Source organism: Hyla sarda, unplaced genomic scaffold (assembly GCF_029499605.1).
Source record: "Hyla sarda isolate aHylSar1 unplaced genomic scaffold, aHylSar1.hap1 scaffold_1272, whole genome shotgun sequence".
Taxonomy (NCBI): domain Eukaryota; kingdom Metazoa; phylum Chordata; class Amphibia; order Anura; family Hylidae; genus Hyla; species Hyla sarda.
The window spans coordinates 49,327-76,432 of NW_026607894.1; the positions used below are offsets into that span (position 1 = coordinate 49,327).

A 27,106-nucleotide genomic window follows, 5' to 3' on the forward strand; every position below is an offset into this window, starting at 1 on the left:
AGGACATGCCTGCACCCCATTGGACTTACCTGTGTGGGTTAAACCCGGGTTATTTGACAACCTATGGCGGTGATGGTTCTGCTCAGGCAGAGCAGTGCTGATGCTCCTCATAAAGCTGTCGCTGCTGTGAAGGTTCTAGGTGACATCACAAATCCCTATGGTTACATACACAACAAAGCTGGGTTGTTGTTGTTTACACTCTGCAAGGCCTGTGGAAGTGAGAGACATCATAGCACTGTAGTTCTGAGGGTTCTAGATGGATGCAACAATCTCCTGTTGCTTCTATGAAGGCCATAATAGACGACATCACCAAACAGCTCCATAGTCACATACACAGCAAAGGAGAGATGTTGTTTACACCTAGTGATGTCAGTGGTATTGAGTGACATCACAGCACAGTGCTAAGGCTCCTGGGCCTGGACACAGCAGCGGCTGCAATATCTCAACGGAGAATACGTTTATATATATGTGTGTGTGTGCGCGTATATATATATATATATATATATATATATATATATATATATATATTTCTCCGCCGAAATCACTTTTAAACCCATTTCCACCTTTTTTTCCCTTCTCTTCCTCTTACTTTTTTTTCATGTTTTTTTACGTTTTTCTCCTTTTCGCCTCTTTTCTGGGCGTATTATTCTTCTTTTTCTTCTTTTTTTTTCGTCTAATGCATACCCCATCAGTGCAGCAATGCTTATTCAATACCGCCAGCAGATGGAGACACTGGGGGATAATTTTCTAAGGATTTATACTGATTTTTCCTGTCTGAATTTGTCGCACAGAAAGTTGCAGGCCAAATATGTGTGACATTTCTGCGACTTTAGCTTCTAGAGCATTTTTACAACATTATACATAGGTGCTGAATACATAAAAAGCGACTGTTCAGCGACAGACAAGTCGCATCGGCTGAAAGTAGGCCAGAATGTCAGTCCATGTTGGAGCAGGTTTAGATACAGTCTAAAGTATAGATCTCAAAGTCTGTGCACAGAATTTAGCAAGGGCCTCGCACCTTCTGATGCATCAGGTAGGTGCACAATAGCATAGCCTAACCCTCTGTACTTTGGTCTATATTGATGCGGGACATAGACAGCCAGCTGATGACCAATCCATTAGTGCAATGGATGGCTGGAAGCATTTGTCTTTGCCTTTGCAATACCACAGAAGCAATGCATGGTCAATGTACAGCAATGACACACCTGTGTGAACAGCCAGGAGACCCCCCCCCCCCCCCATGTTATGTTACATAGTTACATAGTTAGTACGGTCGAAAAAAGACATATGTCCATCAAGTTCAACCAGGGAATTAAGGGGTAGGGGTGTGGCGCGATATTGGGGAAGGGATGAGATTTTATATTTCTTCATAAGCATTAATCTTATTTTGTCAATTAGGAACATTCAGCACCCACCCGCTATCAAGGCAGCTGCCTATCATGTCATGCCCTACCTGCACAGGTGTGCTGGCTACTCAAATGATCCAATTAAGGAGGCCATTTAGTCAGCAGCAGCAGAAGTCCTGTGCCTGGACGCTCCAACAGCGGACAGACACAAGCAGAAGCAGAAGCAGCAGAAGCAGCAGCAGCACCACCTTTTGTTTTTTGGCTGCAGCAGCAGCAAGGCCCACAGGGCTGGCTAGCTGGCTAGCCAGCAAGCAGGTAGCAATGAAAGTAGGAATCTTTCTTTTTAACCCTGTAAGGGGGTGGTGCACTGTACCCGAAGATACTGCCATATCGGGTCAATGCATAGGGCGACGGAAGCAAGCTTCGAAATCGGCCCCCGTTCTCAAAAATCCATTTAATATATGGTCCCCAGATAGGGGACGTATCAGATATTAAACTGATAAGAACAGATACTACACTTGATCTTAGCCAAAAGGCCGAGAAGCGATAACCGTGAAAGGGGCGGGCCCAACAAGGTGCCCTTCATGGGCACTATCACTGCTTGCTGTCAGGGAGGCTGCCAGACAATTTTCCATGCACACTCTGGGCTGGGGGGCAGTCAACCACCAGTACACACAGCAGAACCTAAACCCATACCATTATTGCTAAGCAGCAAGACAGGGGCCCATTGCACTCCCACGGGGCCTTTTTAAATGCAATCCATAACCCGGATTTGCCAGGAACCCTTCTTACTCCTCCTACTTGCATGTGACACTGGGCTTAGGATCTGCATAGGAAACACACACACAAGCACACACCTACCTTTGTTGCCTGCAGATGCCTCCTTGGCTGTCCCCAAACGGTATCAAACCAACACCCACGGGAAGCTGTAAGCATAGAGGACATGCCTGCACCCCATTGGACTTACCTGTGTGGGTTAAACCCGGGTTATTTGACAACCTATGGCGGTGATGGTTCTGCTCAGGCAGAGCAGTGCTGATGCTCCTCATAAAGCTGTCGCTGCTGTGAAGGTTCTAGGTGACATCACAAATCCCTATGGTTACATACACAACAAAGCTGGGTTGTTGTTGTTTACACTCTGCAAGGCCTGTGGAAGTGAGTGACATCATAGCACTGTAGTTCTGAGGGTTCTAGATGGATGCAACAATCTCCTGTTGCTTCTATGAAGGCCATAATAGACGACATCACCAAACAGCTCCATAGTCACATACACAGCAAAGGAGAGATGTTGTTTACACCTAGTGATGTCAGTGGTATTGAGTGACATCACAGCACAGTGCTAAGGCTCCTGGGCCTGGACACAGCAGCGGCTGCAATATCTCAACGGAGAATACGTTTATATATATGTGTGTGTGTGCGCGTATATATATATATATATATATATATATATATATATATATATATATATATTTCTCCGCCGAAATCACTTTTAAACCCATTTCCACCTTTTTTTCCCTTCTCTTCCTCTTACTTTTTTTTCACGTTTTTTTACGTTTTTCTCCTTTTCGCCTCTTTTCTGGGCGTATTATTCTTCTTTTTCTTCTTTTTTTTCGTCTAATGCATACCCCATCAGTGCAGCAATGCTTATTCAATACCGCCAGCAGATGGAGACACTGGGGGATAATTTTCTAAGGATTTATACTGATTTTTCCTGTCTGAATTTGTCGCACAGAAAGTTGCAGGCCAAATATGTGTGACATTTCTGCGACTTTAGCTTCTAGAGCATTTTTACAACATTATACATAGGTGCTGAATACATAAAAAGCGACTGTTCAGCGACAGACAAGTCGCATCGGCTGAAAGTAGGCCAGAATGTCAGTCCATGTTGGAGCAGGTTTAGATACAGTCTAAAGTATAGATCTCAAAGTCTGTGCACAGAATTTAGCAAGGGCCTCGCACCTTCTGATGCATCAGGTAGGTGCACAATAGCATAGCCTAACCCTCTGTACTTTGGTCTATATTGATGCGGGACATAGACAGCCAGCTGATGACCAATCCATTAGTGCAATGGATGGCTGGAAGCATTTGTCTTTGCCTTTGCAATACCACAGAAGCAATGCATGGTCAATGTACAGCAATGACACACCTGTGTGAACAGCCAGGAGACCCCCCCCCCCCCCCATGTTATGTTACATAGTTACATAGTTAGTACGGTCGAAAAAAGACATATGTCCATCAAGTTCAACCAGGGAATTAAGGGGTAGGGGTGTGGCGCGATATTGGGGAAGGGATGAGATTTTATATTTCTTCATAAGCATTAATCTTATTTTGTCAATTAGGAACATTCAGCACCCACCCGCTATCAAGGCAGCTGCCTATCATGTCATGCCCTACCTGCACAGGTGTGCTGGCTACTCAAATGATCCAATTAAGGAGGCCATTTAGTCAGCAGCAGCAGAAGTCCTGTGCCTGGACGCTCCAACAGCGGCCAGACACAAGCAGAAGCAGCAGAAGCAGCAGCAGCACCACCTTTTGTTTTTTGGCTGCAGCAGCAGCAAGGCCCACAGGGCTGGCTAGCTGGCTAGCCAGCAAGCAGGTAGCAATGAAAGTAGGAATCTTTCTTTTTAACCCTGTAAGGGGGTGGTGCACTGTACCCGAAGATACTGCCATATCGGGTCAATGCATAGGGCGACGGAAGCAAGCTTCGAAATCGGCCCCCGTTCTCAAAAATCCATTTAATATATGGTCCCCAGATAGGGGACGTATCAGATATTAAACTGATAAGAACAGATACTACACTTGATCTTAGCCAAAAGGCCGAGAAGCGATAACCGTGAAAGGGGCGGGCCCAACAAGGTGCCCTTCATGGGCACTATCACTGCTTGCTGTCAGGGAGGCTGCCAGACAATTTTCCATGCACACTCTGGGCTGGGGGGCAGTCAACCACCAGTACACACAGCAGAACCTAAACCCATACCATTATTGCTAAGCAGCAAGACAGGGGCCCATTGCACTCCCACGGGGCCTTTTTAAATGCAATCCATAACCCGGATTTGCCAGGAACCCTTCTTACTCCTCCTACTTGCATGTGACACTGGGCTTAGGATCTGCATAGGAAACACACACACAAGCACACACCTACCTTTGTTGCCTGCAGATGCCTCCTTGGCTGTCCCCAAACGGTATCAAACCAACACCCACGGGAAGCTGTAAGCATAGAGGACATGCCTGCACCCCATTGGACTTACCTGTGTGGGTTAAACCCGGGTTATTTGACAACCTATGGCGGTGATGGTTCTGCTCAGGCAGAGCAGTGCTGATGCTCCTCATAAAGCTGTCGCTGATGTGAAGGTTCTAGGTGACATCACAAATCCCTATGGTTACATACACAACAAAGCTGGGTTGTTGTTGTTTACACTCTGCAAGGCCTGTGGAAGTGAGTGACATCATAGCACTGTAGTTCTGAGGGTTCTAGATGGATGCAACAATCTCCTGTTGCTTCTATGAAGGCCATAATAGACGACATCACCAAACAGCTCCATAGTCACATACACAGCAAAGGAGAGATGTTGTTTACACCTAGTGATGTCAGTGGTATTGAGTGACATCACAGCACAGTGCTAAGGCTCCTGGGCCTGGACACAGCAGCGGCTGCAATATCTCAACGGAGAATACGTTTATATATATGTGTGTGTGTGCGCGTATATATATATATATATATATATATATATATATATATATATATATATATTTCTCCGCCGAAATCACTTTTAAACCCATTTCCACCTTTTTTTCCCTTCTCTTCCTCTTACTTTTTTTTCACGTTTTTTTACGTTTTTCTCCTTTTCGCCTCTTTTCTGGGCGTATTATTCTTCTTTTTCTTCTTTTTTTTCGTCTAATGCATACCCCATCAGTGCAGCAATGCTTATTCAATACCGCCAGCAGATGGAGACACTGGGGGATAATTTTCTAAGGATTTATACTGATTTTTCCTGTCTGAATTTGTCGCACAGAAAGTTGCAGGCCAAATATGTGTGACATTTCTGCGACTTTAGCTTCTAGAGCATTTTTACAACATTATACATAGGTGCTGAATACATAAAAAGCGACTGTTCAGCGACAGACAAGTCGCATCGGCTGAAAGTAGGCCAGAATGTCAGTCCATGTTGGAGCAGGTTTAGATACAGTCTAAAGTATAGATCTCAAAGTCTGTGCACAGAATTTAGCAAGGGCCTCGCACCTTCTGATGCATCAGGTAGGTGCACAATAGCATAGCCTAACCCTCTGTACTTTGGTCTATATTGATGCGGGACATAGACAGCCAGCTGATGACCAATCCATTAGTGCAATGGATGGCTGGAAGCATTTGTCTTTGCCTTTGCAATACCACAGAAGCAATGCATGGTCAATGTACAGCAATGACACACCTGTGTGAACAGCCAGGAGACCCCCCCCCCCCCCCCCCCCCATGTTATGTTACATAGTTACATAGTTAGTACGGTCGAAAAAAGACATATGTCCATCAAGTTCAACCAGGGAATTAAGGGGTAGGGGTGTGGCGCGATATTGGGGAAGGGATGAGATTTTATATTTCTTCATAAGCATTAATCTTATTTTGTCAATTAGGAACATTCAGCACCCACCCGCTATCAAGGCAGCTGCCTATCATGTCATGCCCTACCTGCACAGATGTGCTGGCTACTCAAATGATCCGATTAAGGAGGCCATTTAGTCAGCAGCAGCAGAAGTCCTGTGCCTGGACGCTCCAACAGCGGCCAGACACAAGCAGAAGCAGAAGCAGCAGAAGCAGCAGCAGCACCACCTTTTGTTTTTTGGCTGCAGCAGCAGCAAGGCCCACAGGGCTGGCTAGCTGGCTAGCCAGCAAGCAGGTAGCAATGAAAGTAGGAATCTTTCTTTTTAACCCTGTAAGGGGGTGGTGCACTGTACCCGAAGATACTGCCATATCGGGTCAATGCATAGGGCGACGGAAGCAAGCTTCGAAATCGGCCCCCGTTCTCAAAAATCCATTTAATATATGGTCCCCAGATAGGGGACGTATCAGATATTAAACTGATAAGAACAGATACTACACTTGATCTTAGCCAAAAGGCCGAGAAGCGATAACCGTGAAAGGGGCGGGCCCAACAAGGTGCCCTTCATGGGCACTATCACTGCTTGCTGTCAGGGAGGCTGCCAGACAATTTTCCATGCACACTCTGGGCTGGGGGGCAGTCAACCACCAGTACACACAGCAGAACCTAAACCCATACCATTATTGCTAAGCAGCAAGACAGGGGCCCATTGCACTCCCACGGGGCCTTTTTAAATGCAATCCATAACCCGGATTTGCCAGGAACCCTTCTTACTCCTCCTACTTGCATGTGACACTGGGCTTAGGATCTGCATAGGAAACACACACACAAGCACACACCTACCTTTGTTGCCTGCAGATGCCTCCTTGGCTGTCCCCAAACGGTATCAAACCAACACCCACGGGAAGCTGTAAGCATAGAGGACATGCCTGCACCCCATTGGACTTACCTGTGTGGGTTAAACCCGGGTTATTTGACAACCTATGGCGGTGATGGTTCTGCTCAGGCAGAGCAGTGCTGATGCTCCTCATAAAGCTGTCGCTGCTGTGAAGGTTCTAGGTGACATCACAAATCCCTATGGTTACATACACAACAAAGCTGGGTTGTTGTTGTTTACACTCTGCAAGGCCTGTGGAAGTGAGTGACATCATAGCACTGTAGTTCTGAGGGTTCTAGATGGATGCAACAATCTCCTGTTGCTTCTATGAAGGCCATAATAGACGACATCACCAAAGAGCTCCATAGTCACATACACAGCAAAGGAGAGATGTTGTTTACACCTATTGATGTCAGTGGTATTGAGTGACATCACAGCACAGTGCTAAGGCTCCTGGGCCTGGACACAGCAGCGGCTGCAATATCTCAACGGAGAATACGTTTATATATATGTGTGTGTGTGCGCGTATATATATATATATATGTATATATATATATATATATATATATATATATATATATATATATATATTTCTCCGCCGAAATCACTTTTAAACCCATTTCCACCTTTTTTTCCCTTCTCTTCCTCTTATTTTTTTTTCACGTTTTTTTACGTTTTTCTCCTTTTCGCCTCTTTTCTGGGCGTATTATTCTTCTTTTTCTTCTTTTTTTTCGTCTAATGCATACCCCATCAGTGCAGCAATGCTTATTCAATACCGCCAGCAGATGGAGACACTGGGGGATAATTTTCTAAGGATTTATACTGATTTTTCCTGTCTGAATTTGTCGCACAGAAAGTTGCAGGCCAAATATGTGTGACATTTCTGCGACTTTAGCTTCTAGAGCATTTTTACAACATTATACATAGGTGCTGAATACATAAAAAGCGACTGTTCAGCGACAGACAAGTCGCATCGGCTGAAAGTAGGCCAGAATGTCAGTCCATGTTGGAGCAGGTTTAGATACAGTCTAAAGTATAGATCTCAAAGTCTGTGCACAGAATTTAGCAAGGGCCTCGCACCTTCTGATGCATCAGGTAGGTGCACAATAGCATAGCCTAACCCTCTGTACTTTGGTCTATATTGATGCGGGACATAGACAGCCAGCTGATGACCAATCCATTAGTGCAATGGATGGCTGGAAGCATTTGTCTTTGCCTTTGCAATACCACAGAAGCAATGCATGGTCAATGTACAGCAATGACACACCTGTGTGAACAGCCAGGAGACCCCCCCCCCCCCCATGTTATGTTACATAGTTACATAGTTAGTACGGTCGAAAAAAGACATATGTCCATCAAGTTCAACCAGGGAATTAAGGGGTAGGGGTGTGGCGCGATATTGGGGAAGGGATGAGATTTTATATTTCTTCATAAGCATTAATCTTATTTTGTCAATTAGGAACATTCAGCACCCACCCGCTATCAAGGCAGCTGCCTATCATGTCATGCCCTACCTGCACAGGTGTGCTGGCTACTCAAATGATCCAATTAAGGAGGCCATTTAGTCAGCAGCAGCAGAAGTCCTGTGCCTGGACGCTCCAACAGCGGCCAGACACAAGCAGAAGCAGCAGAAGCAGCAGCAGCACCACCTTTTGTTTTTTGGCTGCAGCAGCAGCAAGGCCCACAGGGCTGGCTAGCTGGCTAGCCAGCAAGCAGGTAGCAATGAAAGTAGGAATCTTTCTTTTTAACCCTGTAAGGGGGTGGTGCACTGTACCCGAAGATACTGCCATATCGGGTCAATGCATAGGGCGACGGAAGCAAGCTTCGAAATCGGCCCCCGTTCTCAAAAATCCATTTAATATATGGTCCCCAGATAGGGGACGTATCAGATATTAAACTGATAAGAACAGATACTACACTTGATCTTAGCCAAAAGGCCGAGAAGCGATAACCGTGAAAGGGGCGGGCCCAACAAGGTGCCCTTCATGGGCACTATCACTGCTTGCTGTCAGGGAGGCTGCCAGACAATTTTCCATGCACACTCTGGGCTGGGGGGCAGTCAACCACCAGTACACACAGCAGAACCTAAACCCATACCATTATTGCTAAGCAGCAAGACAGGGGCCCATTGCACTCCCACGGGGCCTTTTTAAATGCAATCCATAACCCGGATTTGCCAGGAACCCTTCTTACTCCTCCTACTTGCATGTGACACTGGGCTTAGGATCTGCATAGGAAACACACACACAAGCACACACCTACCTTTGTTGCCTGCAGATGCCTCCTTGGCTGTCCCCAAACGGTATCAAACCAACACCCACGGGAAGCTGTAAGCATAGAGGACATGCCTGCACCCCATTGGACTTACCTGTGTGGGTTAAACCCGGGTTATTTGACAACCTATGGCGGTGATGGTTCTGCTCAGGCAGAGCAGTGCTGATGCTCCTCATAAAGCTGTCGCTGCTGTGAAGGTTCTAGGTGACATCACAAATCCCTATGGTTACATACACAACAAAGCTGGGTTGTTGTTGTTTACACTCTGCAAGGCCTGTGGAAGTGAGTGACATCATAGCACTGTAGTTCTGAGGGTTCTAGATGGATGCAACAATCTCCTGTTGCTTCTATGAAGGCCATAATAGACGACATCACCAAACAGCTCCATAGTCACATACACAGCAAAGGAGAGATGTTGTTTACACCTAGTGATGTCAGTGGTATTGAGTGACATCACAGCACAGTGCTAAGGCTCCTGGGTCTGGACACAGCAGCGGCTGCAATATCTCAACGGAGAATACGTTTATATATATGTGTGTGTGTGCGCGTATATATATATATATATATATATATATATATATATATATATATATTTCTCCGCCGAAATCACTTTTAAACCCATTTCCACCTTTTTTTCCCTTCTCTTCCTCTTACTTTTTTTTCAAGTTTTTTTACGTTTTTCTCCTTTTCGCCTCTTTTCTGGGCGTATTATTCTTCTTTTTCTTCTTTTTTTTCGTCTAATGCATACCCCATCAGTGCAGCAATGCTTATTCAATACCGCCAGCAGATGGAGACACTGGGGGATAATTTTCTAAGGATTTATACTGATTTTTCCTGTCTGAATTTGTCGCACAGAAAGTTGCAGGCCAAATATGTGTGACATTTCTGCGACTTTAGCTTCTAGAGCATTTTTACAACATTATACATAGGTGCTGAATACATAAAAAGCGACTGTTCAGCGACAGACAAGTCGCATCGGCTGAAAGTAGGCCAGAATGTCAGTCCATGTTGGAGCAGGTTTAGATACAGTCTAAAGTATAGATCTCAAAGTCTGTGCACAGAATTTAGCAAGGGCCTCGCACCTTCTGATGCATCAGGTAGGTGCACAATAGCATAGCCTAACCCTCTGTACTTTGGTCTATATTGATGCGGGACATAGACAGCCAGCTGATGACCAATCCATTAGTGCAATGGATGGCTGGAAGCATTTGTCTTTGCCTTTGCAATACCACAGAAGCAATGCATGGTCAATGTACAGCAATGACACACCTGTGTGAACAGCCAGGAGACCCCCCCCCCCCCCCCCATGTTATGTTACATAGTTACATAGTTAGTACGGTCGAAAAAAGACATATGTCCATCAAGTTCAACCAGGGAATTAAGGGGTAGGGGTGTGGCGCGATATTGGGGAAGGGATGAGATTTTATATTTCTTCATAAGCATTAATCTTATTTTGTCAATTAGGAACATTCAGCACCCACCCGCTATCAAGGCAGCTGCCTATCATGTCATGCCCTACCTGCACAGGTGTGCTGGCTACTCAAATGATCCAATTAAGGAGGCCATTTAGTCAGCAGCAGCAGAAGTCCTGTGCCTGGACGCTCCAACAGCGGCCAGACACAAGCAGAAGCAGAAGCAGCAGCAGCACCACCTTTTGTTTTTTGGCTGCAGCAGCAGCAAGGCCCACAGGGCTGGCTAGCTGGCTAGCCAGCAAGCAGGTAGCAATGAAAGTAGGAATCTTTCTTTTTAACCCTGTAAGGGGGTGGTGCACTGTACCCGAAGATACTGCCATATCGGGTCAATGCATAGGGCGACGGAAGCAAGCTTCGAAATCGGCCCCCGTTCTCAAAAATCCATTTAATATATGGTCCCCAGATAGGGGACGTATCAGATATTAAACTGATAAGAACAGATACTACACTTGATCTTAGCCAAAAGGCCGAGAAGCGATAACCGTGAAAGGGGCGGGCCCAACAAGGTGCCCTTCATGGGCACTATCACTGCTTGCTGTCAGGGAGGCTGCCAGACAATTTTCCATGCACACTCTGGGCTGGGGGGCAGTCAACCACCAGTACACACAGCAGAACCTAAACCCATACCATTATTGCTAAGCAGCAAGACAGGGGCCCATTGCACTCCCACGGGGGCCTTTTTAAATGCAATCCATAACCCGGATTTGCCAGGAACCCTTCTTACTCCTCCTACTTGCATGTGACACTGGGCTTAGGATCTGCATAGGAAACACACACACAAGCACACACCTACCTTTGTTGCCTGCAGATGCCTCCTTGGCTGTCCCCAAACGGTATCAAACCAACACCCACGGGAAGCTGTAAGCATAGAGGACATGCCTGCACCCCATTGGACTTACCTGTGTGGGTTAAACCCGGGTTATTTGACAACCTATGGCGGTGATGGTTCTGCTCAGGCAGAGCAGTGCTGATGCTCCTCATAAAGCTGTCGCTGCTGTGAAGGTTCTAGGTGACATCACAAATCCCTATGGTTACATACACAACAAAGCTGGGTTGTTGTTGTTTACACTCTGCAAGGCCTGTGGAAGTGAGTGACATCATAGCACTGTAGTTCTGAGGGTTCTAGATGGATGCAACAATCTCCTGTTGCTTCTATGAAGGCCATAATAGACGACATCACCAAACAGCTCCATAGTCACATACACAGCAAAGGAGAGATGTTGTTTACACCTAGTGATGTCAGTGGTATTGAGTGACATCACAGCACAGTGCTAAGGCTCCTGGGCCTGGACACAGCAGCGGCTGCAATATCTCAACGGAGAATACGTTTATATATATGTGTGTGTGTGCGCGTATATATATATATATATATATATATATATATATATATATATATCTCCGCCGAAATCACTTTTAAACCCATTTCCACCTTTTTTTCCCTTCTCTTCCTCTTACTTTTTTTTCACGTTTTTTTACGTTTTTCTCCTTTTCGCCTCTTTTCTGGGCGTATTATTCTTCTTTTTCTTCTTTTTTTTCGTCTAATGCATACCCCATCAGTGCAGCAATGCTTATTCAATACCGCCAGCAGATGGAGACACTGGGGGATAATTTTCTAAGGATTTATACTGATTTTTCCTGTCTGAATTTGTCGCACAGAAAGTTGCAGGCCAAATATGTGTGACATTTCTGCGACTTTAGCTTCTAGAGCATTTTTACAACATTATACATAGGTGCTGAATACATAAAAAGCGACTGTTCAGCGACAGACAAGTCGCATCGGCTGAAAGTAGGCCAGAATGTCAGTCCATGTTGGAGCAGGTTTAGATACAGTCTAAAGTATAGATCTCAAAGTCTGTGCACAGAATTTAGCAAGGGCCTCGCACCTTCTGATGCATCAGGTAGGTGCACAATAGCATAGCCTAACCCTCTGTACTTTGGTCTATATTGATGCGGGACATAGACAGCCAGCTGATGACCAATCCATTAGTGCAATGGATGGCTGGAAGCATTTGTCTTTGCCTTTGCAATACCACAGAAGCAATGCATGGTCAATGTACAGCAATGACACACCTGTGTGAACAGCCAGGAGACCCCCCCCCCCCCATGTTATGTTACATAGTTACATAGTTAGTACGGTCGAAAAAAGACATATGTCCATCAAGTTCAACCAGGGAATTAAGGGGTAGGGGTGTGGCGCGATATTGGGGAAGGGATGAGATTTTATATTTCTTCATAAGCATTAATCTTATTTTGTCAATTAGGAACATTCAGCACCCACCCGCTATCAAGGCAGCTGCCTATCATGTCATGCCCTACCTGCACAGGTGTGCTGGCTACTCAAATGATCCAATTAAGGAGGCCATTTAGTCAGCAGCAGCAGAAGTCCTGTGCCTGGACGCTCCAACAGCGGCCAGACACAAGCAGAAGCAGAAGCAGCAGAAGCAGCAGCAGCACCACCTTTTGTTTTTTGGCTGCAGCAGCAGCAAGGCCCACAGGGCTGGCTAGCTGGCTAGCCAGCAAGCAGGTAGCAATGAAAGTAGGAATCTTTCTTTTTAACCCTGTAAGGGGGTGGTGCACTGTACCCGAAGATACTGCCATATCGGGTCAATGCATAGGGCGACGGAAGCAAGCTTCGAAATCGGCCCCCGTTCTCAAAAATCCATTTAATATATGGTCCCCAGATAGGGGACGTATCAGATATTAAACTGATAAGAACAGATACTACACTTGATCTTAGCCAAAAGGCCGAGAAGCGATAACCGTGAAAGGGGCGGGCCCAACAAGGTGCCCTTCATGGGCACTATCACTGCTTGCTGTCAGGGAGGCTGCCAGACAATTTTCCATGCACACTCTGGGCTGGGGGGCAGTCAACCACCAGTACACACAGCAGAACCTAAACCCATACCATTATTGCTAAGCAGCAAGACAGGGGCCCATTGCACTCCCACGGGGCCTTTTTAAATGCAATCCATAACCCGGATTTGCCAGGAACCCTTCTTACTCCTCCTACTTGCATGTGACACTGGGCTTAGGATCTGCATAGGAAACACACACACAAGCACACACCTACCTTTGTTGCCTGCAGATGCCTCCTTGGCTGTCCCCAAACGGTATCAAACCAACACCCACGGGAAGCTGTAAGCATAGAGGACATGCCTGCACCCCATTGGACTTACCTGTGTGGGTTAAACCCGGGTTATTTGACAACCTATGGCGGTGATGGTTCTGCTCAGGCAGAGCAGTGCTGATGCTCCTCATAAAGCTGTCGCTGCTGTGAAGGTTCTAGGTGACATCACAAATCCCTATGGTTACATACACAACAAAGCTGGGTTGTTGTTGTTTACACTCTGCAAGGCCTGTGGAAGTGAGTGACATCATAGCACTGTAGTTCTGAGGGTTCTAGATGGATGCAACAATCTCCTGTTGCTTCTATGAAGGCCATAATAGACGACATCACCAAAGAGCTCCATAGTCACATACACAGCAAAGGAGAGATGTTGTTTACACCTATTGATGTCAGTGGTATTGAGTGACATCACAGCACAGTGCTAAGGCTCCTGGGCCTGGACACAGCAGCGGCTGCAATATCTCAACGGAGAATACGTTTATATATATGTGTGTGTGTGCGCGTATATATATATATATATGTATATATATATATATATATATATATATATATATATATATTTCTCCACCGAAATCACTTTTAAACCCATTTCCACCTTTTTTTCCCTTCTCTTCCTCTTATTTTTTTTTCACGTTTTTTTACGTTTTTCTCCTTTTCGCCTCTTTTCTGGGCGTATTATTCTTCTTTTTCTTCTTTTTTTTCGTCTAATGCATACCCCATCAGTGCAGCAATGCTTATTCAATACCGCCAGCAGATGGAGACACTGGGGGATAATTTTCTAAGGATTTATACTGATTTTTCCTGTCTGAATTTGTCGCACAGAAAGTTGCAGGCCAAATATGTGTGACATTTCTGCGACTTTAGCTTCTAGAGCATTTTTACAACATTATACATAGGTGCTGAATACATAAAAAGCGACTGTTCAGCGACAGACAAGTCGCATCGGCTGAAAGTAGGCCAGAATGTCAGTCCATGTTGGAGCAGGTTTAGATACAGTCTAAAGTATAGATCTCAAAGTCTGTGCACAGAATTTAGCAAGGGCCTCGCACCTTCTGATGCATCAGGTAGGTGCACAATAGCATAGCCTAACCCTCTGTACTTTGGTCTATATTGATGCGGGACATAGACAGCCAGCTGATGACCAATCCATTAGTGCAATGGATGGCTGGAAGCATTTGTCTTTGCCTTTGCAATACCACAGAAGCAATGCATGGTCAATGTACAGCAATGACACACCTGTGTGAACAGCCAGGAGACCCCCCCCCCCCCCATGTTATGTTACATAGTTACATAGTTAGTACGGTCGAAAAAAGACATATGTCCATCAAGTTCAACCAGGGAATTAAGGGGTAGGGGTGTGGCGCGATATTGGGGAAGGGATGAGATTTTATATTTCTTCATAAGCATTAATCTTATTTTGTCAATTAGGAACATTCAGCACCCACCCGCTATCAAGGCAGCTGCCTATCATGTCATGCCCTACCTGCACAGGTGTGCTGGCTACTCAAATGATCCAATTAAGGAGGCCATTTAGTCAGCAGCAGCAGAAGTCCTGTGCCTGGACGCTCCAACAGCGGCCAGACACAAGCAGAAGCAGAAGCAGCAGAAGCAGCAGCAGCACCACCTTTTGTTTTTTGGCTGCAGCAGCAGCAAGGCCCACAGGGCTGGCTAGCTGGCTAGCCAGCAAGCAGGTAGCAATGAAAGTAGGAATCTTTCTTTTTAACCCTGTAAGGGGGTGGTGCACTGTACCCGAAGATACTGCCATATCGGGTCAATGCATAGGGCGACGGAAGCAAGCTTCGAAATCGGCCCCCGTTCTCAAAAATCCATTTAATATATGGTCCCCAGATAGGGGACGTATCAGATATTAAACTGATAAGAACAGATACTACACTTGATCTTAGCCAAAAGGCCGAGAAGCGATAACCGTGAAAGGGGCGGGCCCAACAAGGTGCCCTTCATGGGCACTATCACTGCTTGCTGTCAGGGAGGCTGCCAGACAATTTTCCATGCACACTCTGGGCTGGGGGGCAGTCAACCACCAGTACACACAGCAGAACCTAAACCCATACCATTATTGCTAAGCAGCAAGACAGGGGCCCATTGCACTCCCACGGGGCCTTTTTAAATGCAATCCATAACCCGGATTTGCCAGGAACCCTTCTTACTCCTCCTACTTGCATGTGACACTGGGCTTAGGATCTGCATAGGAAACACACACACAAGCACACACCTACCTTTGTTGCCTGCAGATGCCTCCTTGGCTGTCCCCAAACGGTATCAAACCAACACCCACGGGAAGCTGTAAGCATAGAGGACATGCCTGCACCCCATTGGACTTACCTGTGTGGGTTAAACCCGGGTTATTTGACAACCTATGGCGGTGATGGTTCTGCTCAGGCAGAGCAGTGCTGATGCTCCTCATAAAGCTGTCGCTGCTGTGAAGGTTCTAGGTGACATCACAAATCCCTATGGTTACATACACAACAAAGCTGGGTTGTTGTTGTTTACACTCTGCAAGGCCTGTGGAAGTGAGTGACATCATAGCACTGTAGTTCTGAGGGTTCTAGATGGATGCAACAATCTCCTGTTGCTTCTATGAAGGCCATAATAGACGACATCACCAAACAGCTCCATAGTCACATACACAGCAAAGGAGAGATGTTGTTTACACCTAGTGATGTCAGTGGTATTGAGTGACATCACAGCACAGTGCTAAGGCTCCTGGGTCTGGACACAGCAGCGGCTGCAATATCTCAACGGAGAATACGTTTATATATATGTGTGTGTGTGCGCGTATATATATATATATATATATATATATATATATTTCTCCGCCGAAATCACTTTTAAACCCATTTCCACCTTTTTTTCCCTTCTCTTCCTCTTACTTTTTTTTCAAGTTTTTTTACGTTTTTCTCCTTTTCGCCTCTTTTCTGGGCGTATTATTCTTCTTTTTCTTCTTTTTTTTCGTCTAATGCATACCCCATCAGTGCAGCAATGCTTATTCAATACCGCCAGCAGATGGAGACACTGGGGGATAATTTTCTAAGGATTTATACTGATTTTTCCTGTCTGAATTTGTCGCACAGAAAGTTGCAGGCCAAATATGTGTGACATTTCTGCGACTTTAGCTTCTAGAGCATTTTTACAACATTATACATAGGTGCTGAATACATAAAAAGCGACTGTTCAGCGACAGACAAGTCGCATCGGCTGAAAGTAGGCCAGAATGTCAGTCCATGTTGGAGCAGGTTTAGATACAGTCTAAAGTATAGATCTCAAAGTCTGTGCACAGAATTTAGCAAGGGCCTCGCACCTTCTGATGCATCAGGTAGGTGCACAATAGCATAGCCTAACCCTCTGTACTTTGGTCTATATTGATGCGGGACATAGACAGCCAGCTGATGACCAATCCATTAGTGCAATGGATGGCTGGAAGCATTTGTCTTTGCCTTTGCAATACCACAGAAGCAATGCATGGTCAATGTACAGCAATGACACACCTGTGTGAACAGCCAGGAGACCCCCCCCCCCCCCCCATGTTATGTTACATAGTTACATAGTTAGTACGGTCGAAAAAAGACATATGTCCATCAAGTTCAACCAGGGAATTAAGGGGTAGGGGTGTGGCGCGATATTGGGGAAGGGATGAGATTTTATATTTCTTCATAAGCATTAATCTTATTTTGTCAATTAGGAACATTCAGCACCCACCCGCTATCAAGGCAGCTGCCTATCATGTCATGCCCTACCTGCACAGGTGTGCTGGCTACTCAAATGATCCAATTAAGGAGGCCATTTAGTCAGCAGCAGCAGAAGTCCTGTGCCTGGACGCTCCAACAGCGGCCAGACACAAGCAGAAGCAGAAGCAGCAGAAGCAGCAGCAGCACCACCTTTTGTTTTTTGGCTGCAGCAGCAGCAAGGCCCACAGGGCTGGCTAGCTGGCTAGCCAGCAAGCAGGTAGCAATGAAAGTAGGAATCTTTCTTTTTAACCCTGTAAGGGGGTGGTGCACTGTACCCGAAGATACTGCCATATCGGGTCAATGCATAGGGCGACGGAAGCAAGCTTCGAAATCGGCCCCCGTTCTCAAAAATCCATTTAATATATGGTCCCCAGATAGGGGACGTATCAGATATTAAACTGATAAGAACAGATACTACACTTGATCTTAGCCAAAAGGCCGAGAAGCGATAACCGTGAAAGGGGCGGGCCCAACAAGGTGCCCTTCATGGGCACTATCACTGCTTGCTGTCAGGGAGGCTGCCAGACAATTTTCCATGCACACTCTGGGCTGGGGGGCAGTCAACCACCAGTACACACAGCAGAACCTAAACCCATACCATTATTGCTAAGCAGCAAGACAGGGGCCCATTGCACTCCCACGGGGCCTTTTTAAATGCAATCCATAACCCGGATTTGCCAGGAACCCTTCTTACTCCTCCTACTTGCATGTGACACTGGGCTTAGGATCTGCATAGGAAACACACACACAAGCACACACCTACCTTTGTTGCCTGCAGATGCCTCCTTGGCTGTCCCCAAACGGTATCAAACCAACACCCACGGGAAGCTGTAAGCATAGAGGACATGCCTGCACCCCATTGGACTTACCTGTGTGGGTTAAACCCGGGTTATTTGACAACCTATGGCGGTGATGGTTCTGCTCAGGCAGAGCAGTGCTGATGCTCCTCATAAAGCTGTCGCTGCTGTGAAGGTTCTAGGTGACATCACAAATCCCTATGGTTACATACACAACAAAGCTGGGTTGTTGTTGTTTACACTCTGCAAGGCCTGTGGAAGTGAGTGACATCATAGCACTGTAGTTCTGAGGGTTCTAGATGGATGCAACAATCTCCTGTTGCTTCTATGAAGGCCATAATAGACGACATCACCAAACAGCTCCATAGTCACATACACAGCAAAGGAGAGATGTTGTTTACACCTAGTGATGTCAGTGGTATTGAGTGACATCACAGCACAGTGCTAAGGCTCCTGGGCCTGGACACAGCAGCGGCTGCAATATCTCAACGGAGAATACGTTTATATATATGTGTGTGTGTGCGCGTATATATATATATATATATATATATATATATATATATATATATATATATATATATATCCGCCGAAATCACTTTTAAACCCATTTCCACCTTTTTTTCCCTTCTCTTCCTCTTACTTTTTTTTCACGTTTTTTTACGTTTTTCTCCTTTTCGCCTCTTTTCTGGGCGTATTATTCTTCTTTTTCTTCTTTTTTTTCGTCTAATGCATACCCCATCAGTGCAGCAATGCTTATTCAATACCGCCAGCAGATGGAGACACTGGGGGATAATTTTCTAAGGATTTATACTGATTTTTCCTGTCTGAATTTGTCGCACAGAAAGTTGCAGGCCAAATATGTGTGACATTTCTGCGACTTTAGCTTCTAGAGCATTTTTACAACATTATACATAGGTGCTGAATACATAAAAAGCGACTGTTCAGCGACAGACAAGTCGCATCGGCTGAAAGTAGGCCAGAATGTCAGTCCATGTTGGAGCAGGTTTAGATACAGTCTAAAGTATAGATCTCAAAGTCTGTGCACAGAATTTAGCAAGGGCCTCGCACCTTCTGATGCATCAGGTAGGTGCACAATAGCATAGCCTAACCCTCTGTACTTTGGTCTATATTGATGCGGGACATAGACAGCCAGCTGATGACCAATCCATTAGTGCAATGGATGGCTGGAAGCATTTGTCTTTGCCTTTGCAATACCACAGAAGCAATGCATGGTCAATGTACAGCAATGACACACCTGTGTGAACAGCCAGGAGACCCCCCCCCCCCCCATGTTATGTTACATAGTTACATAGTTAGTACGGTCGAAAAAAGACATATGTCCATCAAGTTCAACCAGGGAATTAAGGGGTAGGGGTGTGGCGCGATATTGGGGAAGGGATGAGATTTTATATTTCTTCATAAGCATTAATCTTATTTTGTCAATTAGGAACATTCAGCACCCACCCGCTATCAAGGCAGCTGCCTATCATGTCATGCCCTACCTGCACAGGTGTGCTGGCTACTCAAATGATCCAATTAAGGAGGCCATTTAGTCAGCAGCAGCAGAAGTCCTGTGCCTGGACGCTCCAACAGCGGCCAGACACAAGCAGAAGCAGAAGCAGCAGAAGCAGCAGCAGCACCACCTTTTGTTTTTTGGCTGCAGCAGCAGCAAGGCCCACAGGGCTGGCTAGCTGGCTAGCCAGCAAGCAGGTAGCAATGAAAGTAGGAATCTTTCTTTTTAACCCTGTAAGGGGGTGGTGCACTGTACCCGAAGATACTGCCATATCGGGTCAATGCATAGGGCGACGGAAGCAAGCTTCGAAATCGGCCCCCGTTCTCAAAAATCCATTTAATATATGGTCCCCAGATAGGGGACGTATCAGATATTAAACTGATAAGAACAGATACTACACTTGATCTTAGCCAAAAGGCCGAGAAGCGATAACCGTGAAAGGGGCGGGCCCAACAAGGTGCCCTTCATGGGCACTATCACTGCTTGCTGTCAGGGAGGCTGCCAGACAATTTTCCATGCACACTCTGGGCTGGGGGGCAGTCAACCACCAGTACACACAGCAGAACCTAAACCCATACCATTATTGCTAAGCAGCAAGACAGGGGCCCATTGCACTCCCACGGGGCCTTTTTAAATGCAATCCATAACCCGGATTTGCCAGGAACCCTTCTTACTCCTCCTACTTGCATGTGACACTGGGCTTAGGATCTGCATAGGAAACACACACACAAGCACACACCTACCTTTGTTGCCTGCAGATGCCTCCTTGGCTGTCCCCAAACGGTATCAAACCAACACCCACGGGAAGCTGTAAGCATAGAGGACATGCCTGCACCCCATTGGACTTACCTGTGTGGGTTAAACCCGGGTTATTTGACAACCTATGGCGGTGATGGTTCTGCTCAGGCAGAGCAGTGCTGATGCTCCTCATAAAGCTGTCGCTGCTGTGAAGGTTCTAGGTGACATCACAAATCCCTATGGTTACATACACAACAAAGCTGGGTTGTTGTTGTTTACACTCTGCAAGGCCTGTGGAAGTGAGTGACATCATAGCACTGTAGTTCTGAGGGTTCTAGATGGATGCAACAATCTCCTGTTGCTTCTATGAAGGCCATAATAGACGACATCACCAAAGAGCTCCATAGTCACATACACAGCAAAGGAGAGATGTTGTTTACACCTATTGATGTCAGTGGTATTGAGTGACATCACAGCACAGTGCTAAGGCTCCTGGGCCTGGACACAGCAGCGGCTGCAATATCTCAACGGAGAATACGTTTATATATATGTGTGTGTGTGCGCGTATATATATATATATATATATATATATATATATATATATATATATATATATATTTCTCCGCCGAAATCACTTTTAAACCCATTTCCACCTTTTTTTCCCTTCTCTTCCTCTTATTTTTTTTTCACGTTTTTTTACGTTTTTCTCCTTTTCGCCTCTTTTCTGGGCGTATTATTCTTCTTTTTCTTCTTTTTTTTCGTCTAATGCATACCCCATCAGTGCAGCAATGCTTATTCAATACCGCCAGCAGATGGAGACACTGGGGGATAATTTTCTAAGGATTTATACTGATTTTTCCTGTCTGAATTTGTCGCACAGAAAGTTGCAGGCCAAATATGTGTGACATTTCTGCGACTTTAGCTTCTAGAGCATTTTTACAACATTATACATAGGTGCTGAATACATAAAAAGCGACTGTTCAGCGACAGACAAGTCGCATCGGCTGAAAGTAGGCCAGAATGTCAGTCCATGTTGGAGCAGGTTTAGATACAGTCTAAAGTATAGATCTCAAAGTCTGTGCACAGAATTTAGCAAGGGCCTCGCACCTTCTGATGCATCAGGTAGGTGCACAATAGCATAGCCTAACCCTCTGTACTTTGGTCTATATTGATGCGGGACATAGACAGCCAGCTGATGACCAATCCATTAGTGCAATGGATGGCTGGAAGCATTTGTCTTTGCCTTTGCAATACCACAGAAGCAATGCATGGTCAATGTACAGCAATGACACACCTGTGTGAACAGCCAGGAGACCCCCCCCCCCCCCCATGTTATGTTACATAGTTACATAGTTAGTACGGTCGAAAAAAGACATATGTCCATCAAGTTCAACCAGGGAATTAAGGGGTAGGGGTGTGGCGCGATATTGGGGAAGGGATGAGATTTTATATTTCTTCATAAGCATTAATCTTATTTTGTCAATTAGGAACATTCAGCACCCACCCGCTATCAAGGCAGCTGCCTATCATGTCATGCCCTACCTGCACAGGTGTGCTGGCTACTCAAATGATCCAATTAAGGAGGCCATTTAGTCAGCAGCAGCAGAAGTCCTGTGCCTGGACGCTCCAACAGCGGCCAGACACAAGCAGAAGCAGAAGCAGCAGAAGCAGCAGCAGCACCACCTTTTGTTTTTTGGCTGCAGCAGCAGCAAGGCCCACAGGGCTGGCTAGCTGGCTAGCCAGCAAGCAGGTAGCAATGAAAGTAGGAATCTTTCTTTTTAACCCTGTAAGGGGGTGGTGCACTGTACCCGAAGATACTGCCATATCGGGTCAATGCATAGGGCGACGGAAGCAAGCTTCGAAATCGGCCCCCGTTCTCAAAAATCCATTTAATATATGGTCCCCAGATAGGGGACGTATCAGATATTAAACTGATAAGAACAGATTTTTTTTTTTTTTGATTGAAAGAGCTTTATTTACCGTTCAGTCATTACAAGTCGTACAATAAATTACAGTCACACAAAGCATGATAGTACAATACACAGCAAAGGTTCCCTAAGCTATACATCGCACACCATGCTACTCTAACATTCAGCTCAATCCTGCAATATAAAGGCACAAGAGATCAAACAAAAACCAAATAATACAATCTGTGATCGGGGTAGGGGTGTGGGCGACTATGTGGGGGTAGGGAGGGGGCGGATCACAGGGCCAAACTGTTGGGCTGTATCTTCAGGGAGACATGGGAGAAGGAGAGGGGTCTTCACTCCTCTTCTTCCTCATCAACGGCCGAGCTGTCCAAGATGGAATAGTCTCTAAGCAGGTTCTTGATGAACCTGCGGCAGTCCCGGACGGACATGTTTTCCCTGTTGATCACGAGGCGGTTCCTGGCAAGCCACACTGCGTCCTTAAAACAGTTCATAAGGCGCCAGGCCTCCTGGATGGCCTCCACGTCGTGGGTCCCAGGGAACAGGCCGTAAAGCACCGAATGGTACGATAGGCAGCTCCTGGGCACTGAGTCTCTGAGTTCATGTTCTAGGGCGTCCAACAGACCCTGTGCAAAGGGGCACTGCCAAAACACGTGGAAAGATGTTTCCTCCACGTAGGGGCAACGGGGGCAGTACCGGGTCTTGCACAGGTTGCGGGCATGCATGAATGACCTGAGAGAGAGACCTCCCATGACGGCCATCCACGACAAGTCCTTGTGTCCATTGGTAAGCCGCTTTGAGGCCACATTGTTCCAAACTGTCTCTGCAGTGGCTGCGGGGAGTCCCGGAACCAGCTCGGTCGAGTCCTTAGCTCGGATGAGCTTGTGGATTGTCTTTGGCTTCCATAGGTCTGGTTTCAGTCCTTCCAGCTGGTGCTCCCTCACAAACCGGACAACATCCCCATAGAACCAGGGAGTGTTCCAGTTGTAAGGGATGGAGCTGTCCCACTTGTCCCAGCCCAGCTGTCTCCAGAGGGGCATGAGAAGCAAGCGAGACATGGACCTGCCCGCTGAGCCAGTCTTTTCTACAAGAGTCCGCTGCACCGTGACACATGCAAAGGAGGCCCTCAGCAGAGCGGGGATGTCGGGTATTCCCTTCCCACCCTTGCGGGGTTCCTTGTACATCACGGTCCTCTTGACTCTGTCCATTTTGCCCCAGATGAAGCCAAACACTGTCCGGGTGATGGCCTTGCAAACGGTGGTATGGGGAGGCCAGGCCTGTGCGGTATATTGGAGCACAGGCAAAACTTCACTCCGCAGGACAAGTGCCTTGCCTTCCATCGTGAGCTTTCTGGAGCTCCACAGTCCGATCTTTGAGTTTATCCTTCCTAGTCGGTCTTGCCAAGACTTAAGGGCCGCTCCTTCCTTCCCGAACCAGACTCCAAGAATTTGAATGAAGTCCGGCTTAATAGTAAAGGGGAAGGGGGCGGAAGAAGCCAGGTGCCACTCCCCGAAGAGCATGGCCTCCGACTTCCCGCAGTTGACTTTTGCCCCCGAAGCTCTGCCGAAGTCCTCGCAGGTCTGGACGAGTGCAGTCACCGAACGCTGGTCAGCGCAGAAGACGGTCACGTCGTCCATGTAGAGCGAGCACTTGACCTCGTGGCGATCTGGTCCTGGTGCGGTGATCCCTCTGATCTCTCCATTCTGCCGGATAGTCTCAGCGAAGAGCTCTATAACACAAACAAAAAGGAGAGGTGAAAGAGGGCAGCCTTGTCTAACCCCTGAAAGAATAGGAAAGGGGTCAGTCTTCCAGCCGTTCACCAACACCGTGCTGTAAATGTCAAAATACATAACGTTAACAAAAGAGCAAAACATCTTCCCCAGACCCAGCCTGCGCAAAACCCTGTCCATGAATGCGTGGGAGACACGGTCGAACGCCTTCTCCTGATCTAAGCTGACCAGGGCGGCGCGGCCCCCGCGGTCCTGGATGTAATGGACCGTGTCTCTCACAAGGGCAAGGCTGTCGGCAATCCTGCGGCCAGGAATGCTGCAGGTCTGGTCCGGATGGACGATCTGCCCCATGACAGGTTTCAGCCTGTTGGCCAGCACCTTGGCGAGGATCTTGTAGTCCACGTTCAGGAGAGAGATGGGACGCCAGTTTTTCAGGTCACATCTCTCCCCCTTCCGCTTATACAAGATCGTGATCATCCCTTCCCTCAACGACGGAGGCATTCTGCCCCCCACCACCATCTCCTCGTACACCTCCAACAGGTCCGGACAGATCAGGTCACCCAGCGCTACGTAGAGCTCGGCCGGGAGACCGTCACTGCCCGGGGTCCTGCCGGGCTTAAAGGATTTAGCGGCAGAGAGCAGCTCCCCCACCGTCAAGGGATCGTCCATAGCCGCCGCACCTGCGGGATCAACAACGTTAGTGACACCTGACAGGAACCTCTCGGCGGCTTCGGGGTCGAATGACTTGGGGGCGTAGAGGTTGCCGTAGAAGTCGTGGACGACCCCCATCACTTCCTCCTTGCCGCTCCTCATGTGTCCGGTCTCATCTCGTAGCTCAGTCAGGGGCGTGTGGCCGGCATGGAGCTTCCTGAAAAAGAAAGAGTTACATTTCTCACCCTTCTCCAGGTTCTCCACCTTGGAACGAAAGACGATTCGCTTGGATTCCTCCTCAAAGTGCCTTTTCAAGCTCTTTTTGGTCTCCTCCAGCTCCTCCCTGACGTCCCAGCCACACTGGAGCAGGTCCTGCAGGGACCGCAGCTCGCGCTGCAGTTTCCTCAAGTCCCACTTCTTCGCACACGCCTGTTGTCTGCCTTTTGCCTGAAAGAAACAACGGAATTCGACTTTAACATATTCCCACCAATCGCTGATGCACTTGAACAGACATTTGTCATTTCGCCATACAAGGTACGCATCCCTAAGTTCCTCCATGACCTCCCTCTGCTCCAACAGGGCACAATTCAACTTCCAGGAGCCTGGGCCAGGTGGGAATCCATGGCCCAGAGTCCCCCGGAATCGAATGGCCCTGTGGTCAGAGAAGAAGCAGGGGACCATAGAGTACGACACCTTTCTGACTGCTCTCGAAGTGAAGATGAAGTCTATCCGAGAACGGAGCGAGCCATCGGGGCGGCTCCACGTATAGTTTACGGAGCCGTTCCCGATGGACCCGACAACGTCCTGCAAGGATGCCTCCGTCACCATCTCAATCAGCAGTTTAGACGTCACGTCCAGGTTGGCGGATGTGCCAGAACTGCGCCCGTCCACCTCAATGGGGCAGTTGAAGTCACCACCCAACACTACTGCCCTAGTGGTGGCGAGTTCAGCCCGCAGGGCCTGGAGAACCTCCAGTCGGACATCCCTCTCAGGGGAGGCATACACGTTGATGAGCCGCACGGGCTCACCCGCCCAGGAACCGTCTGCGACAAGAAGTCTGCCACAGACGAGCTCCCGGACGGAATCAAGTGCAAAGTTACCTCCCCTGATCAGGATGGCCAACCCCGCAGACCTATTGTCGCCCCCACCAGACCAGTAGGAAGGGCCGTGAGGCCACTGCCTGGCCAGATTGTTGTAAGACCTAGAAACAGACAAAGCACATTCCTGCAACATGTAAACATCACACCTCTGGGAATCTAAGAACGTAAGAACAGTCTGAAATCTAAACCAAGCTCTAATACTCCTCACATTAATGCAGAAGATGTTGAGATCAGCCATGGGAATAAAAAGAGAGGTTAGTTCTGATACTAGTTACCAGTCTGGTCGGACGGGTCCTCTTCTCTGGCGCCTGTCGGCTCGTGTGGCTTCTCGTAGCGCCCTTCCAAGAACTCGTCGTAGACCGTGTTGGACGGAGTGTCCAGGATTTTCTTGACCTCTGGGTCCTGCAGCAGCTCCTCCATAGATTGAGCTTGGACTGGCTCTGCTTGGACCTGTTCCACTTGGGCCTGCTCCATCACCTCCTCTCCTTCTGAAGCTTCAAGGCTCTCGCAGACCTGCTCCATCTCCTCCTCCTCATCTGAAGCTTGAGGGGTCTCGCAGGTCTCGATTATCTTTCTTTTGTGGGACTCTTCTGATGCGTTGTCCCTTCCTTTCCTCTTCCTCTGTATGGTACCTGGGGGAGGAATCACAGGAAAGTCCTCCGAAGGGCGGGCACCAGCAGCTGGAGGGGGGTTAGGTGCTGCTGGGCCAGGAGAGAAAGGAGGCTGGGTGGGGCGGGGGGCAGGAGAGAGTGCCCGGGCAGGGGAGGACGGGGCAGGGGTGGGTCGGGCAGGGGAGGACGGGGCAGGGGTGGGCCGGGCAGGGGAGGACGGGGCAGGGGTGGGCCGGGGTGGGGTACGGGGGGCAGGGGTGGGGCGGGATGGGGCAGGAGGGGCAGGGGTGGGACGGGATGGGGCAGGAGGGGCAGGGGTGGGACGGGATGGGGCAGGAGGGGCAGGGGTGGGACGGGGTGGGGCAGGGGTGGGACGGGATGGGGCGGGGGTGGAGCGGGATGGGGCAGGAGATGGGGCGGGAGGGGCAGGAGATGGGGCGGGAGGGGCAGGAGATGGGGCGGGAGGGGCAGGGGATGGGGCGGGAGGGGCAGGGGAGGGGCGGGACAGGGCAGGGGTGGTGGCTTTCGCCTTCTTACCCTCCTTGGTCGGCTTGGCCATCCGTGGTGTTGGCTCCGGAGCTGGGGCTGGCTTCGGTGCTCTCGC

At 47.8% G+C, this 27,106-nt stretch overlaps 10 non-coding genes across 10 annotated transcripts; all 10 read right to left on the reverse strand.

The window, feature by feature from the left end:
* Positions 1-1,703: 1,703 nt before the first annotated feature.
* LOC130304414 (U2 spliceosomal RNA) lies at positions 1,704-1,894 on the reverse strand. The gene has a single exon (XR_008854184.1). It is a non-coding gene; the product is annotated as a U2 spliceosomal RNA (small nuclear RNA).
* A 2,090-nt stretch (positions 1,895-3,984) lies between these two features.
* LOC130304415 (U2 spliceosomal RNA) lies at positions 3,985-4,175 on the reverse strand. Its single transcript, XR_008854185.1, has one exon. It is a non-coding gene; the product is annotated as a U2 spliceosomal RNA (small nuclear RNA).
* A 2,102-nt stretch (positions 4,176-6,277) lies between these two features.
* On the reverse strand, positions 6,278-6,468 carry LOC130304416 (U2 spliceosomal RNA). Its single transcript, XR_008854186.1, has one exon. It is a non-coding gene; the product is annotated as a U2 spliceosomal RNA (small nuclear RNA).
* Positions 6,469-8,573: 2,105 nt separating this feature from the next.
* On the reverse strand, positions 8,574-8,764 carry LOC130304417 (U2 spliceosomal RNA). Its single transcript, XR_008854187.1, has one exon. It is a non-coding gene; the product is annotated as a U2 spliceosomal RNA (small nuclear RNA).
* A 2,085-nt stretch (positions 8,765-10,849) lies between these two features.
* Positions 10,850-11,040, reverse strand: LOC130304418 (U2 spliceosomal RNA). Its single transcript, XR_008854188.1, has one exon. It is a non-coding gene; the product is annotated as a U2 spliceosomal RNA (small nuclear RNA).
* Positions 11,041-13,127: 2,087 nt separating this feature from the next.
* On the reverse strand, positions 13,128-13,318 carry LOC130304419 (U2 spliceosomal RNA). Its single transcript, XR_008854189.1, has one exon. It is a non-coding gene; the product is annotated as a U2 spliceosomal RNA (small nuclear RNA).
* Positions 13,319-15,421: 2,103 nt separating this feature from the next.
* On the reverse strand, positions 15,422-15,612 carry LOC130304420 (U2 spliceosomal RNA). Its single transcript, XR_008854190.1, has one exon. It is a non-coding gene; the product is annotated as a U2 spliceosomal RNA (small nuclear RNA).
* A 2,081-nt stretch (positions 15,613-17,693) lies between these two features.
* On the reverse strand, positions 17,694-17,884 carry LOC130304422 (U2 spliceosomal RNA). Its single transcript, XR_008854192.1, has one exon. It is a non-coding gene; the product is annotated as a U2 spliceosomal RNA (small nuclear RNA).
* Positions 17,885-19,983: 2,099 nt separating this feature from the next.
* On the reverse strand, positions 19,984-20,174 carry LOC130304423 (U2 spliceosomal RNA). Its single transcript, XR_008854193.1, has one exon. It is a non-coding gene; the product is annotated as a U2 spliceosomal RNA (small nuclear RNA).
* Positions 20,175-22,274: 2,100 nt separating this feature from the next.
* LOC130304434 (U2 spliceosomal RNA) lies at positions 22,275-22,456 on the reverse strand. The gene has a single exon (XR_008854203.1). It is a non-coding gene; the product is annotated as a U2 spliceosomal RNA (small nuclear RNA).
* Positions 22,457-27,106: the final 4,650 nt, after the last annotated feature.